The following is an 8618-nucleotide window of genomic DNA, read 5'->3' as shown; positions in this document are numbered from 1 at the left end:
TCCATGCAGGGAGCCCGATGTGGGACTCGATCCCGGGTCTCCAGGATCAGTGCTTCTTGGCCCATGTGCCAGGATCAGGCCCTGGGTTGAAGGCGGCGCTAAACCGCTGAGCCACCTGGGCTGCCCTTCTTTTCCTTTTAAATGGCAAAATTTGTTTGTACTCAATGCCAGGGCCCAGCTTTCTAATGGAGAAACTCAGTTCACGGCTTTGAGGTGATGTGGGATGGGTGGGAGCAGGACCAGGCACTGCCAAAGCTTCCCTGTGCACAAGGACGCAGGGAGGCTGAGGATGCCCGCCCTCTGCGGGGCAGCAGGGCCCCAGACAGGGGTGGCTGGAGCTGGCCGCTCGCTCGGTGGCCCCGGTGACACACAGGAAGCAGCAGTTGTTTAGTCCGCGGGGCGGAGGGGAGAGCGGCAGAGCCATACAGCTGCCCCTACATCCTGCTGTATCTGCTCCCTGGCTCGCGATGCCTCCTGGCTGCACTGAGGTGCCCGTGGTGTTGGCAGAGCTGCTGTGGGGTGCGTCTCGTGCATCAATGGCCAGGACACAGGCTCACAGAGCCCAGGCTGGGAGAGTCAAAGACAAGAGTAAGAGTCACTGACCGGCCACAGCTCTGGGCCAGTGGCTCACTCATCACAGGGGGAGGCAATTCATCTCTTGTAGGGCATCTCCTGTCAGGAAATTATTTTCCGAGCTGAGCACCCACTTGATGGTCCTCCTAAAGCTAACCCAGAACACACTGAGTCCTGTGTGCACGGCCTGCACCGTGCGAGGCAGCCCTCATCCTCCTGAGCCTCAGTTTCCTCCAGGACCCAGTGTTGGGCAGGAGCACATGCTCTCCCTTGACGTCCTCCGGGCTCACTGCCTAGGGCTGAGCAGGGCGCTGCAGAGGGCACCTGACCTGTGCGGGGGTCTCCCCTCCGTAGACTTGGTCATCATAGGCCAGCGGTGAGCCCTGGGCCTGCGAGACGCCCACTGAGGCTCCTTCGTGTAAGCGTTATTGAGATACAATTTGCACGCCGTGTAACCCACCTTTACAGGTGCACAGTTCAGTGGGCGTAGCATATGGGCAGCTGCACACCCGTCACCGCAGCTGGTTCCAGGACGTTGTCATTAGCCAAGAACGAAACCCTGCGCCCTTCACAGCCTCTCTCTGCCTGCACCCCTCCCCTGCCCAGCCGTCCCGGGATCTCCTAACCTGCTCTTGGCCTCTGTGGATTTCCCATTTCTGGAAATTCTGCAAATTCCACTCCGTAAATATGAAATTGTACAATACGTGGTCCTTGTGTCTGACTTGAGGTTCGCTACGCTGTACAACGTATGAGCACTTGAACCCTTTTTGTTGCCCAATGCCAGTCAGTGGCATTTTGTGTCCTCTCTTCAGCAGGTGATGGGCACATGTGGGCTTTTTCCACTTTTGGGAAAAATATGAATAAAGCTACAGCAAAGAGCTGTGTACAGACTCGGAGTGAATGTACATTTTCATTTCTGTTGGCTCCATACCCCGGAGTCATATGCTGGGTCACACGGTAACTCTGTTTAATATTTTGCCAGACTGTTTTCCAAAGTAGTTGTGCTGCTTTATGCTCCCATGGGCAACGTAGAAGGGTTTCAGTTTCTCCATATTCTCTTCGGCGCTTGTTATTGTCTGTTTTCTTTTTTTCTTTAATTACAGCCATTTCAGTGGGTGTGAAGTAGTATCTCATTGTGGTTTTGATTAGCATTTCCCTAATGACTAGATGTTGAGGAGCATCTTTTCATGTGCATATTGGCCATTTATATGTTGTGTTTGGAGAAATGTATATTCAAATATTTTATCCATTTTTAAAGTGGGTTATTTGTCTTATTATGAAGTTTTAAGAGTTCTTTATGTATTTGGAATGAAGTCTCTTATTAGATATATGATTTGCAAATACTTTCTCCCAGTCTATGGGTTATATTTTCACTTTATCAATGACGTTGTTTGTCATGCAAAAGTTTTAAACTTTGATGAAATCCAATTTATCCATTTGTTCTTTTATTGCTTATGCTTTTGGCATTGCACCTAAGAAACCACTGCCTAACCCAAAATCAGGAAGATTTACTCCAATGTTACATATGAGTTTTAGCTTTTATGTTTAGATTGTGGACTCATTGTGTGTTAATTTTTGTGCATGGTGTGAGGGGTCCAACTTCATTGTTTTGGTTATTCTTTTTTTTTTTTTAATTTTTTTTTTAATTTTTATTTATTTATGATAGTCACAGAGAGAGAGAGAGAGGCAGAGACACAGGCAGAGGGAGAAGCAGGCTCCATGCACCGGGAGCCTGACATGGGATTCGATCCCGGGTCTCCAGGATCATGCCCTGGGCCAAAGGCGGGCGCCAAACCGCTGCGCCACCCAGGGATCCCTGTTTTGGTTATTCTATGTTCCTTGAATTGCCATATGGATTTTAGAGTCAGTGTGTCAATCTCTGAAAACAAAACAACAGCTGGAGAGGACAGAAGTGCTCAGATTCTGGTAAGATGCAGCAAATAGCAATGGCAGGATTTGGGACCCAAGACAGTCCCCATTGTTGATGCTTGAGAAACTGACTGATGGCTGAGCCTGGGGAAGGAAAAGCTTGAGTCCTGTGAGAAGCTGGTGTTATGAGCAGAGATGGAGCTCCTCTGTGGAAGAGGAGGCCGTGGGATGGCAGATGGGAGAAGGAGTGGAGCAGAAAGAGCCTGCATGGTGTCGGAGGAGAGGCTCGGGTGCAGGGGGACGTAGGGAGCATCCACCAGACAAGGAGGTAGTGAGTGTGTAGTGGTGCACAATGAGGATGTGACATAGACGTTAGTGGTGATCTTCCACCCCGTTTTGGTGGAGGGCTCTGGTGGAGACAATTGGAGTGGGGCGTAAGGAATAAAGTCAAATAAATCTGAGTTCCTTAAGAAGCTTGGATATGCAGGGGGTGGAGATGGAGTGGTAGCAGGTGTGGAGTCCAGATGGATTGTGTTCTTTAAACACGGAGTCCTCAAGCTTGTTGAAGAGTTGAAAAGCCCCAGGAAGGTTCAGTGTAGAAGGAGTCATCAAATATTCTAGAAGAATATGGTTGATACTCTAGGTGCCTTTTAATCAGTAGTGGGAAGAGGGAGATACCAAGCCCAGATGGAGAAGTCAGCTCAGCTGGGATGCAAGATCTCCCTCCCTTGTTGGGGACAGAACAGGGACAGAGGAGGGCTGGGGCTGATGGGCTGACATTTCCTACCAAGGGATGAGAACCTCTGACAGGTGTGTGTCGGTGCGGGGCAGCCCACGTTGGGCTCTCTCTGCGTGAAGACCATTTCTCCTTTGCATGCTGGGTGAGGGGCAGGTGGTAACTGCCTCTGACTCTAAAGGCAGCCCATGGTCACCAGAGACACAAAACCTAGTGAAGACTCTGAGAACATTTTGACCTTTTGCAATCACCACCTGACCCCTTGCTCAGGCTTCTTGTCATCTTATTGTCCGGAGGGGGAGGGAGGTTTCGAACTGAGGAAGGTGTTGGGTTGTAAGTGCTGAGGCAAGGCTGGAGGGACAGTGGTCTAGCAACCTGCTAGGAGGACGTATCACTCTGTGTGGGGCTCTCCAGAAGCCTGTGGTGTTGGACCTGGGCATGAACACCAGCGTCTGGAAGGAGAAATGGATGCCACCTGTGGTCCAAGGGTTCCCAGATGGGCCACCTCGGGGTCCCCCCGGGCATGGGAAGGAGAAAGTGCTCCGGTCCTATGGCTTTATGCTGCCTTCTCAGGGGCCTGGCTGGGCTGGCTGCAGGTCTGCAGGGTTCTGGGTTGGGGTGGGTGTTGGCATTAGGACAGATCTGGCTCTAGCCTGGGTCATGGCTCTGACCCCAGTGGAGGGAGATGCTAATTGATCTCTCAGGAGATTCTCCTCGCCGAGGACCCGTATGTATCTGCTAACAGGCCTTGGTTGCCTTTCTGACCTTATCTGTCCACTGGAGTCCTGTAAAAGTGAGTTTGGGGCTTCTGTGGGGCAGACCCTGGGCAGTATGGAACAGGCAGGGTGCATAGTGCGTGGTCTCAAAGAGAGATCATGGCTTGTTTGCTGTTTGTGTCTATGAGCAGGGTTTCAGAAGAACTCATTGGAGACTAAGGACCCAAAGAAGGCAGCCTGTCTTGAGGAAAACATCCTCCTCACTTGCAAGTCCTGATGATAAAGGAGGTGATATTCTCGTGCATTCGCTATGCACCAGGCACCGAGAGGCCACTTGCCACACATGCTCTAAATCCCCAAAAGGTTCTTTTTTTCCCACTTTATGTGTGGATGAAGAAGGTGACTTGCAGGTCAGGTGTGGGACCCGGAGCGAGACCTACATTCCCCCCTGCATCCCTGCCCCCCTCCGGGTGTTTGCTGGCAGCACGACTTCTAGAAGGGGCATCTTGATGGCATCTCTGCACAGGGCCTTCCTCTGGCTTGGGGACTCTGCAGTGTCCATGAGCTGCCTCTGTGCTCAGTTCATTCAGACAGGAGGGGTCTTGCCTGTGGCGGAGCCTGGCCACCTGCACTCCCCAGTGGGGGAGACAAAGAGGACCCCAAGGTGCTTTCCCAGCAAAAAGAAGCATGGCCACACTTTACTGGGTTTCTAGTAGTGACTGTACTTTGCTGCCAAAAATTTCCCAGGAAAAGGAAAGAGTTGCATCAAGGTAGAGCTGGGTCATCAAGAATGAGGTTCTGACCTGGGGGGGGGGTGTGCTTTGTTTACCTTGGCTCCCCGTCCCAGGGGCACAGCAACAAACGCATCACTACGGTGCTGTTCAGCTCCTTTGCCCAGAGGAGGCAGGAGCAGCTCTTTAGAGTTGGTGGTGCTGGAGCAGAGGTTCCGAAGGCTCCAGTGCTTTGCAGGAGCTGATGCAGGGCTACGGGCATCCCACGGGCTCTCCTTCCAGACCCCCCGGCAGGTGAGAGTATCACACAGAAAACCAGAGGCCCCTTCACAGAGGCAGCTCACAGCGCTGGGCTTCCCTGGGAAGCAAAGAGAGGAGAGCAGGAAGGGCCTGTGCACCCTGCTGGGTGTGAGGACGGGACAGTCCGGCTCCTGCTGAGATCCGAGGGGCTCCGTGCTCCCCTCCAGCTGTCAGGGGGACGTACTCCAGTTCCCTCGTGTGTTCACGGCCTGGGCCTTGGGGATCCGCGCTGCGTGTGGGATGTGCAAGGTCTCCTCTCCCGGGAGCTGTGTGTAGAAAGTGCCCCCCATGTACTTTGTGGCCTGGGGCCTCCCAGCTTCTACTGTCATCAGAGTTGCAAGGGGATCTCCCATCCCCCGTCAAGTGTGTGACAGGTGATCCTTGCTGACGCACCTCCTGAATTTCCTCCCTTCCATCCCCCTGGGCTGCTTCCTCTTCCAGCCTCGTGCCATTTGCAGCATTCTCCTTGTTAGTTCAGGGCGATCCCCCACATTCACAGTGGAGGTTGGGGAATGTGAATACCCGCTGGGTGGCCTGGCCCCATGTGACTGCTGGGCACCTTCCTGGCTCCAGGAAGAGCCACACGGCTCACACTTCCCTGGCGGAGGCCAGTCCTCACAGGGTCCCCTGCAGGTGACCCTTAGCTCAGTGAGAGGGAGGCGCGCACAGTAGGTGTACACAGTAGGTGTCAAGTCCCAGTGGTTTTACTCATTCCTTTGAAGACCTTGCATTAGGCCATCTCCTTGACAACCACTCTGCTTCCCTGTGTTGTGCTCCTTGAGGTCACAGGAGGCGCTTTAATGGGATGGAGACATTTTCAGACAAGAGGATGCTCTGGCCGGAGCCATGGGCCGCCTGGGGCAGGAGTGCTGGAATTTTAGAAAAATTGCGTTTGGAGTACATGTCAGGAGCATGAGGGGAAGAAAGATAATGGGTATGACAGCCCTGTGCTGACCTGCCTTCAGCTGAATCGAAGCTCACTTCTAAAGGGAAGCAGAGAGCAGAATGCAGGAATACTCATTTCCTGTTTTTATTGTTGGTTACTTAATGACCTTCCTTTGAAACGCTGCAGTTGTAGAAAGCTCGTTGTCATGGAAACAGGGAGTGCCACGCAGGGAATAGGCATTTCTTTGTCATGTCCAGCTGATGCCTTCAGCCTGTGCTTAGACATGTGAATTTATGTGAGGAATTAAATATTTACTGGCGACATTGCCCTGGAGCGAGGCAGCAACTGGGAGAGGAATGATGGCAGGACCCAGGGCCGAGGGGACGCAAAGGGTCCCACCCCGCCGGCCTACTGGACTTGCACTAGCCCCCTGGTAGGAGCCGGTGGTAGTGGAAACCGCACCCACCTGGAGGCAGGTGAAGATGGTGCACAGGTGCAGGGTGCTGGGAGCACCCCAGTCACAGGCTGTTTTCCTGAGAAAGCTCCTATCCCTCATCCCTGGGACAGCCACAGGGCCGCGACTTTGCCCATCGTTCTGGTGGATTCCAGAAAGGAGGGATTGATTGCATCAATACTGTGGAAAAGAGCCGTCCAAGTTTTTCCGTTTCCCCCCTTGAGCTGCCTTCATTAGGTTTTCTTTCTCTGACCCCCAGAAAATGAGTTCCGGGGTGAGCTGCTGAGTCAGCGGTGGACACAAGGAGACAAAGCCAGCAACTGCAGGACCTCGAGGCTCCTCCTGGGCCGACGCGGCAAGGTGAGGTGCTTGGAGGGCAGCCCCTTCCCTGCCACCTGCCCCCCGCCCTGGGTCTGGGCAGGGCTCCTTCTCACTTCCAAGCATGGGGCACGGGGGTGACTTTTGGTCTGGTCACCACGAGTCTAGGGTAGACAGAGGGTTACGTGGGGGCTGGGACCATCAGTGATCTGGTCACTGTGAACCTTAAGGAAGAAAAATGACTCTGAATAGAGTGAAACTAAAATATGACAGCAGGGTGTCGCCTGAGGCCGGGTCGGGGTTCTGGGTCTGGTCACACAGGGCTGCCCCCGTAGCTGCTCCCCAGGCAGGCTGAATGCTTGGTAGACTTTGCTGCGGGAGCTCACGGCGTCCGTTGACCTTGTTTCTTTCCATCTTCCCAAGTGGGGGCAGATGGCACATGCCCTGCTCACGTCTGCCTGGAAACTCACTGATTGGGTTGACTCAGGCTCCCTGCCTCCGCAGAGATGCTCCCAAACCCAGGGCATACCATGTGCTTACAGCCACACCAACTCTAGAACTTTCCATGATGCACTCTGGGTGAAGCCGGCTTCCCAGGGTCTGATGACCCTCAGCGATGGAAGTGGAGGGGACAACAGGCCTGTGGGCATTCCTTCCCAGACCTCAGGCTCCAGGTCTCTCAGTTTCTTCACAGGGTGATGATCCCCATCAAGGATCCAAGCCATGATGCACGGCATGGCCCAGGGTGCAGACAGGAAGGGCTAGAAAATTTTAGGCAGCAAGTTCACTTGATGGTACTTGTACTTTACTCTCAAAACCTAACATCTTTCCTTTGAACCTGGTGACTAGAATATAGTCTTTAATGGGTCTCTTAGCATCCTGTTAAGCACCTCCACTCCCACTTAGATTCCTGTAGGCTTGTCCGTGCTCTGTCATGTTGGAGCTGGAGGCAAAAGGAAAAGTCGGTAGTACCGACCCTTTATCTATCTATCTATCTATTTATTTATTTATTTATTTATTTATTTATTTATTTATTTTCGATCCTATATATATATTTTTTTGATCCTATATTTAAATTAAAATTACATTCATCAAGGATTCTTGACATTAATTTCGATGTTTTAAAATGTTGCATTAAACTATTATCCTGATCACTGAGTTTTTGTTTCCTACCCTAAATTTGCACCTGGGCAAATGCCTCACTCATCTCTTGATGCTCAGTGTTGAGCATTCAAGCAGACTTTGTGACTGAAAGAGTTATTTGGTCTGAGGTCAGGGGCTCTGGACATGAATCGATAGTTGTTGGAGGTGTGTAAGGACAGACAGAAGGCCTCTGTCTCCCTATGGCTCGGGCTGACAAGCTCAGAGGGTGCAAGGACCACTGTGAGCAGCCTGGTGGCCTATGCTCAGGCTTTCTTGGCAACATTGGCTCTTTCACAACCGCTCCATTAGTCTTTCCTCTAGTTTGGGCAAATAGGGCCCGAGTTACTGTTCTGAGCAGAGGAGCTAAGATGCCAGACAAGGAGAGAGGATGTGCCTTTGACAGGATGGATTTCCAGAAGGACTGCAGGGCCGGCCCAGGTGGTAAGTGCTGACTGAGCAGGCTAGGGGAGGCCGAAGCAGGGGGCAGTGGTGGCCACGGGAGAGCAGCGCATCACCCAGCAAGGGTGGACGGACTTCCCATGCGGGTGGGTGAGGTGGACCTCAGTGCCTGGAGGGCGGTGGGAGCAGAGCCCGGTGTGGAGGGGAGCAGGAGGGGCCCCCGCCTGCCGTGCACCTCTGGGTTCAGCACCGGGCGTGTGGACAGCTCAGCGAGGGGCCGAAGGGGCTGTTAGAGCTAGGGTCCGGGGTTGTGTGTTTGGGGAAAGTGCTGGACACTGAGCTTTTTATTTTTATTTTTTCAACTTCAGGAGAATAGGAGTAGGTAGGCATTGACTGTAGGTCCTTAAACCACTGCGTGACCTTAAGAATGAAACATTGCAGGGGTTCCTGGGTGGCTCAGTCGGTGGAGCGTCTGCCTTTGACTCAGGTCATG

The sequence above is a fragment of the Nyctereutes procyonoides genome, unplaced genomic scaffold (assembly GCF_905146905.1).
Source record: "Nyctereutes procyonoides isolate TBG_1078 unplaced genomic scaffold, NYPRO_anot_genome, whole genome shotgun sequence".
Classification (NCBI taxonomy): domain Eukaryota; kingdom Metazoa; phylum Chordata; class Mammalia; order Carnivora; family Canidae; genus Nyctereutes; species Nyctereutes procyonoides.
Note: the sequence above shows the minus strand (reverse complement) of the source record.